This window comes from Bos taurus, chromosome 14 (assembly GCF_002263795.3).
Source record: "Bos taurus isolate L1 Dominette 01449 registration number 42190680 breed Hereford chromosome 14, ARS-UCD2.0, whole genome shotgun sequence".
In the NCBI taxonomy this organism is placed as follows: domain Eukaryota; kingdom Metazoa; phylum Chordata; class Mammalia; order Artiodactyla; family Bovidae; genus Bos; species Bos taurus.
In genome coordinates, this window is record NC_037341.1 from 58,737,171 (window position 1) to 58,745,318 (window position 8,148).

Below are 8,148 nucleotides of genomic sequence, written 5' to 3' on the forward strand. Positions count from 1 at the left end.
AACTAAGTTCATTAATTATAGGTTGTATTTACTGAGGTTTCCCCATACATTGTTGTTGGTTTATAAAGATTTTTAAGAAGTAAAATTTGCTATTTGTGATGGACAGTTGTATAGGATTTGACACGTGCACAGAGTTGTATGCCTACCATAATGTCACAGTATAAAATAGTTCCATTTCCCTAAAAATTCCCACATGCTTCCTTTGTCATCAACCAAATTCTTAACTTTCTATCCCTGTTAACCACTGGCTTGATTTTCTTCCTAACAGTTCTGTTTTTTTTTTTAAGAACAGCATATATATTGGCAATAAACAACAACAACAATTTGCTAAGTCCTATCTGACTCTTTTTGAGACCCCATGGACTGTAGCCCGCCAGGCTCCTTTGTCCATGAGATTTCCCAGACGAGAATACTAAAGTGGGTTGGCATTCCTTCCTTCAGGATATCTTCCCAACCTAGAGATCAAACCCATGTCTCCTACATTTACAGACAGAATCTTTACCACTTAGCCACCAGAGAAGCCCATTGGCAATAAATGGTATCATGTTCTATGCAGCCTCTTGAGTCTGGTTTCTTATGCTTGGCAAAATGCACTTAGATTCGTTAATTTTTTTTTTTTAATGGATGTGCCAGTTGGTTTATGCATTCACCAACTGAATAATATCCATGGCATTTCTAAATTTTGGTGAGTGCAAATTATCTTCTATAAACATTCACATACAGATTTTTGTGTGAGATTTTCATTTTTCACTTTAGTAAACACCCAGAAGGAGAACTGGTGGGTCATATCGTAAGTGTATGTTTAACTTCATAGCAAAAACTAAAACAAACATGCTGTACTGTATTCCACAATGTGGCTATATTCCTAGCAGCACTATTTTGCCCTTTTTTGTCTTTTGTACTCCTACTAGCACTGTAATGACTTCTAGTCACTTTGTGTCCTTGGCAGTGTTTGATATTTAATTTTTCAGCCATTCTAATAGATGTGCAGTAGTATCATTCTGCGGTTTTACTCCCCTAATGACTAATGATGTTGAGCATCTTTTCATACACCAGTTTGCCCTCTGTATTTGCTTTGATGGAGAGTCTGTTCAGATCTTTCTGTTTTTTTTACTACTAAGTTTTAATTGGACTGTTCATTTTATTGCTGAGTTTTAGGAGACCTTAATGTATCTTGAATAGAAATTTTTTTTCAGAAGTATAATTTGCAAATACTTTCTTTCAGTCTATAGCTTGCCTTTTCATTCTCTCAATAGTGAGTTCTGTAGAACAAACATTTTTAAATTTCATAAAGTCCAATTTATTTTTTTCTTCAATGGATCATGTTTATATCAAAAAAATTCTGCCTAAAACTAATAATGATTTTCTCCTTCATTTTGTTCTAGAAGGTTAATAGTTTTAGATTTTATACTTAGAGCTATAATCCGTTTTGTGTTTATTTTTGTGCATGTTGCAAGCTATGGATACAAAGTCATTAATTTGCACATGAATATCCAACTGTTCACCACTATTTGTTGAAAAGACTGTCCTTTCTCCATTGATTGCCTTTCAGCCATTGTTACAAGTCAATTGATAATATTTGGGTATGCCTATTTCTAGGCCTTCTATTCTGCTTCATTGATTAATTAATCATTAATTTCACCAATGCCATGCTGTCTTGATTATGGTAGCTTTATAGCAACGTTCAACTTTATTGGTCACTAGGGAAATGTGAAGTAAAACCATAATGCGATACCACTGTCCACTCACCAGAACTAAAACTGACAAAACTGAACACTGAATGTGGGCGATCATGTGGAAAAGCCAGTCACTCCTACATTGTTGTCTACTGTGTAAAATGTACAGCCACTTTGTAACATGATCTGGCCAACCTTTATAAAACTGAACACTGGAATTATCCCAGAAATTCCAGATTTAGATATTTATTCTATAGAAATAAAAACATATGTCCACAAAAAGACTTACAAAAGAATACTATTGTGCCCAGCACCCCTCCCTGCCCCGATAATAACCCAAGCTTGCAGAAAGGCAGTTGAGGCTTCAGGGAACAGGGTGAGGGTAACCAAGGTGTCAGACTACAGTGGGAAAAAGGAAGCTTCAGAGGACAGCGATCAGGAGGTGGCAACGAAAATAACAGATTCCAAAACAAAGGCAGAAGTGGCGTTTTAATAAAGCATTCAGACAATAATTTGATGTAGAGGATTTATGTGGCAAAAACAGAACTATGTTCAGCAACACAGAACTGAACATAATTTTTCATACAAAGTTAAAAGCACATTGTATTTCCTTCCTGATTACTTGCCTGACTACTTCCTTCAAGAGAGACAACCTTCATCTAAATTATTTCATCTGATTGATGATTGTCATTTATAAATTTATTGCTATTTCTTTTCGCAGGTATTCCTTTGGAAAAGGTATGTGGATTCATTACATATTCTAATGTATTGTTTATAGATTATAAGTGAAGTGAAGTCACTGCAGCCTACCAGGCTCCTCTGTCCATGGGATTTTCCAGGCAATAGTACTGGAGTGGATTGCCATTTCCTTCTCCAGGGGATCTTCCTGACCCAGGGATCGAACTCAAGTCGCCAGCATTGCAGATAGATGCTTTACCATCTGAGCCACCAGGGAAGTCCAAAGATTATAAGATAAAGTCAAACATATATCTGCTGATACTTTCTAAGTTGATCTGTCTTTATACTTAGAAATGTCTCTTGATAGTAGGCTTCTCTGGTGACTCAGATGGTAAAGAATCTGCCTGTAATGCAGGAGACCCATGTTCGATCCATGGGTTGGGAAGATTCCCTGGAGAAGGAAAGAGCACCCACTCCAGTATTCTTGCCTGGAGAATTCCATGGACAGAGGAGCCTGGCAGGCTATAATCCATGGGGTTGCAAAGAGTTGGACATGACTGAGTGACTATCTGATAGTTTCTGACTATCAGAAACAGTCCAAGGTTTTTCAATAGGCAAATTAAACAAACCATGTAAAATGGAATTGTGCTTATGCTCAGTCATATCTGACTCTTTGCAACCCTGTGGACTATAGCCTGCCAGGTTCCTCTGTCCGTGGAGTTTTCCAGGTAAGAATACTGGAGTAGGTTGCCATTTCCTCCTCCAGGAGATCTTCCCTACCAAGAGACCAAACCCATATCTCCTGTATCTTCTACATCAGCCGGCAGATTCTTTACAACTGTGCCCTGGGAAGCCCTGTATAATGGAATTTGTTGTTCAGTAGCTCAGTTGTGCCCCATTCTTTGCGACCCCCATGGACTTCAGCATGCCAAGTTTCCCTGTCCTTCACCACCTTCTGGAGTTTGTTCAAACTCAGGTCCATTGAGTCAGTGATGCCATCCAACCATCTTGTCCTCTGTCATCTCCTTCTGCCTTCAATCCGTCCCAGATCAAGTTTTTTCTAATGAGCCAGCTCTTCCCATCAGGTGGCCAAAGTATTACAGCTTCAGCTTCAGCATTAGTCCTTCCAATGAATATTCAGGGTTGATTTCCTTTAGGATAGACTGGTTGGTCTTCTCCAACACCACAGTTCGAAAGCATCAATTCTTCAGCGCTCATCCTTCTTTATGGTCCAACTCTCACATCTGTATATGACTACTGGAAAAAACATAGCTTTTACTATATAGACCTTTGTCAATAAAGTAATGTCTCTGCTTTTTAATATACTATGTTTGACATAGCTTTTCTTCCAAGGAATACTCAACAATAAAAGCAACGAACTACTCCCGTTACACGTTGAGTGAAATAAGCCTTATCCAAGACTACATATTGTAGGATTCCATTTATATGGGTTCTGGAACAAGCAATGTTAATTTACGGTGCATAAAAAGAAAATCACAGCAGTGATTGCCTGGTTAGGTAGGATGGTATAGAGGTTGACTGGGAGGAGGCATAAAGGAAATTCCTACAGGGATGATAATGTTCTGCATCTGAATCAGGGTTTGAGCTGCACAGGTATGTGCTCTTGACAATACTTACTGCATGGTTCACTTGGAATTTTACTAGGAAAGGAAAAAATACTTACTGTTCCCTTAGGAAGATGTCTGGAAGTAGATAGTTCCAGGGATTTATGTATCAATGATATTATGAAAGATCCAGGTCCTTTCTTTCCTTCTATTTTGCTGCCTTCCAAAGCTGGCTTTCTGTTTTCATCCTCATGGCCTTACGATCAACATGGCAGTCCTAATGGTGTGTTGCGTGGCACCTTGATCAAGTCTGTGAGCCACAGAGACAAATAGGAGCTGAATTTTAGTCTTTCTACATATTGATCCTGTGGTCTTGGACATACTTCTTAACTTTGCAAAGTCTAAGCTACCTAACTCTAAAGTGCAGCTAATCATATCTGCTCCATAGAGCTGCTGTGAAGTTTAAATGAGATAACCATGTGAAGTACTTCTTAAAGAACAGCATTTTTTTTTTTTTGGTAGAAAAATGTGTAGATGAGATCAAACTATAGTGTCCTTACAGGGGTTTTTTAAGAATTCATGTTGCTTTCAGTTTTGCTTAGCTGGCATTCAGGTTTTTAGAAAACTACTACTGCAATGTATAAATAGTACAGTTGACCATTGAACAATGTGGGGGTTAGAGGTACAGTCAAAAACTTCTGACACCCCAATAACTTAACTACTAATAGCCAGCTATTAACTCGAAGCCTTACTGATGACATAAAAAGTCAATTAACACATATTTTGTATGGCATATGTATTATATGCCATATATATTTTTACAATAAAGAGACCTAGAGAAAAGAAAGTGTATCAAGAAAATCATAAGGGAAAATACACTTACAGTTCTGCACTGTATTTATCAATATGATAAATTTATATCATTTGTTTACAAGATGAATTGACTGTCAGTACTTACATCAATATTATCTCACATGATACACTAGATGTTACACATATTACTAACATTAGACATCAAAAACAAAGATATGTGAAAAAGAAATTTATATTTATTCAAAGGTATAAGGATTCATGCCCTGATAACGAAGCAACAGCAAAATGATTGCTTTATGTTAGTCCAGTGCGTTGCTTCATGGTAAGCTAGCCTATACCCTGAATAAATCATTATAAAATTTTTGGGGCATACAGTATCATAGTCATAAGACAGTACTATAAACATTGGTACTTTTTTTTTAAGCCGCTTACTTGTGATGCTAGGCTGATATGAAATTTCTTAAATTATGAGAGAGACAGGCATACTGTATGGCAGGGGCCCCCAACCTACAGGATCTAATTCTAGATGATCTGAGGTGGAACTGATGTAATAATAATAGAAATAAAGTGCACAACAAATGTAATGTTCTTGAATCATCCTGAAACCATCCTTCCCACTCCAATCCATGGAAAAATTGTCTTCTACAAAAGCGGTCCCTGGTGCCAAAAAGTTAGGGACCACTGCTGTTTGGTAAGGTGATTCACTGAAAGCAAAAGTTATGAAATAGTAGCAAAACTAATACATTATTAATTTCGCATTAAATATCTCTCATCTTCAGCCTATATGAGGACAGACTATCCTGTACAAGTCTTGCACATGATGTACACGATGAATATTTAGGTCATGATGATAATGACACAGAAACCTCTCATACAGTGCTTACTGTACAGTCACTAGATTTTCAAACAATGCCTCTCACACACATACACAGCAGATATGTTTATTAATATTATCTGTATGGTATGATGATTGTTTACTATTAAATGCAAGAAGATCATCTTCAAGATCTTCATCCTTATCATCTTCACGTTGAGTAGTTTGAGGAAGAGAAAGAGGAGAGACTGGTCTTGCTGAGTCAGGGGTCACAGAGGTGGGAGAGGAGGAGGAGGTGGAAGGGGAGACAGGAGAGACAGGCACACTTCCTGTCATTTCACGGAAATCCATCATAATCTCTGTCTGACTCTATTGCTTTTGTATTTCTTTTCAGATGCTTCTACACGTTACTAATCTTTCTTCCACCATTTGCTTTAGCTTCAGTGTCCATATCATAGAAGGGTCCCTGTTGTAAAAGAAGTCTAAAGCAGTCTTGAACAGTTGAAACTCTTCTGCCAGACTGTAGGATATCTATTTGTTCTCTGGCACTTCTTCTTCTATGTCCTTTTCCTCATCGCCTGCACTGGTTTGGAAGCACTCATTTTTATCAGGTCATCTTCTATTAATTTCTGGTGCGGTGTCTATTCACTCCTGAATTTCTCGAAGATTCATATCTAAAACCCTCACCAACACCCTCATATTTTTTGCTTATATTCAGTCTCTTTCTCAATTTTCTTGATTGCCTCTGTTATAAATTCTTTGAAGCCATACACAACATCTGGACATGGCAAGAATTTACTGTTTGGGGCTTGTCGCTGTTCACAGCTTTTTCCATAACAATGATGACACCTTTGATGGTGTGATCCTTCCAGACCTTCATGATGTTCTATTGGAGTTCTCTTCTGTAGTGTTGTTGATGATCCTTTTACAATACCATGTGGAATGAGCCTCAAAGGTCCTGTGACTCCCTAATCTAGCGGCTGCTTTAGAGACATTGTGTTTGAGGATGAGCAGACCACTTTGACCCCTTCGGTGTTGAGCTCATAAAGTTCTGCATGACTACGGGCATTGTCCAAGGAAAACAGATGGAAAGGACCATAGATAGAAACAATCCAGAAAAAAGGGTTCTTGTTGTCCAGCACTTCTTGTTGTTCAACCAAAAGACTGGCAGCTGACAGTGTCTTTTCCTTCAAGGGTCACACATAAGCAGCTTTGTAGATCAGGGCAGTTGCAGAACTGATCATAAACTGGACTGTATTTGTACAAAACAGTAGCATTAGACTCTTCCTTCCTGCCTTAAATCCTGGTGCTCGTTTATCTTCTGTACTAATAGATACCCTTTGTGGCACTTTATTTTTCCAGAACAGGACATTTTTTTCTGCATTAAAAACCTGTCTAGGAAGATATCCTTTCTCCCCAGTGATTCTCTTAATGACATCTGGGAACTCATCCTGCATAAGTTAGCCGTCTTCCAACTTGGTCCAGGGTGATGAACGAGGGTAAAGTTGCCCTAGAGTGAAAATCACTCTATCAAACACACTCTGATATAACTTAATTCCAGTTTAGCTCAAGACTGTACCCTCTACTCCAAATATCTACTTTTAGACTGGTAGAGAGTCATTCCCTGAGACTTAACATCATTATTCACAAAGTCTGCTTTCATAAAGCAATTCATTTTTTAAGGTGGAATGGAAGGTCAAGGGATAGAAAAATGGAGTGAAAAGCAAAATCACTATAAGTAAACAGCTTAAGTAGGTGCTTCTCCTCACTTAGTTAGTTAGTTCAGTCGCTCAGTTGGGTCCGACTCTTTGCGACCCCATGAATTGCAGCACGCCAGGCCTCCCTATCCATCACCAACTCCCGGAGTTCACCCAGACTCACGTCCATCGAGTCAGTGATGCCATCCAGCCATCTCATCCTCTGTTGTCCCCTTCTCCTCCTGCCCCCAATCCCTCCCAGCATCAGAGTCTTTTCCAATGAAAAGTCTTTCCCCCTCACTTACATAAGGATGAATGTACACCATGATGTCTGCTTGGCTCCATCAGGCCCTGTACAGAATCCGGAAAGGCCCCAGAGCCTCGCTGGCTGGCTTACACAGTAAGTTGGGTTCTTATTTTATAACTCTGATTCTTTCTCATGTCTCAGCTCAAGGGCTCAGAGATCAAAGAGGAAACCTCCCTTGCTGGATACCAGCTCTACGTGGGTTCAACCGAGCTAAGTTGCTTTTCAATTCCAGGCTGCTCCCATTGTCACACGACTGCAAATCCTCCCCAGGGGCCAAGTGTGGGGCGAGCTGACCTCAGCTACCCTGTGAGTTAGTCTCCAAAGCAGGCAGGCTGAGGTCACCCTTCACCCTGGCTTCCCGCACAATCATTCAGCGGTCTCCCAGCAAGAGCAGGGAACAGCTATAGTTAGATTTTTCATTTAAAATTTGGCACCGCCTGCAGTCATTCGCTTTCCTTCCAACGATGGTTGCCATTATATTAAAAAGAGTAAATTTGCTGCTGCATTACTTACTGCCCAGAAAATCCAGCTGAAACCTGCTCCTGCCAAATCCGCGGTTTCAATGCAAGGCCAGAGACTTTAAATAGCTCCTGCGAGT

At 39.3% G+C, this 8,148-nt stretch overlaps 1 long non-coding RNA gene across 1 annotated transcript; it reads right to left on the minus strand.

The window, feature by feature from the left end:
• Positions 1-1,902: 1,902 nt before the first annotated feature.
• LOC132342164 (uncharacterized) lies at positions 1,903-7,905 on the minus strand. Its single transcript, XR_009490412.1, has 3 exons — positions 7,549-7,905; positions 4,039-4,229; positions 1,903-3,611 (listed from the first exon to the last, which is right to left on the minus strand). It is a non-coding gene; the product is annotated as an uncharacterized lncRNA (long non-coding RNA).
• Between the last annotated feature and the right edge of the window lie 243 nt (positions 7,906-8,148).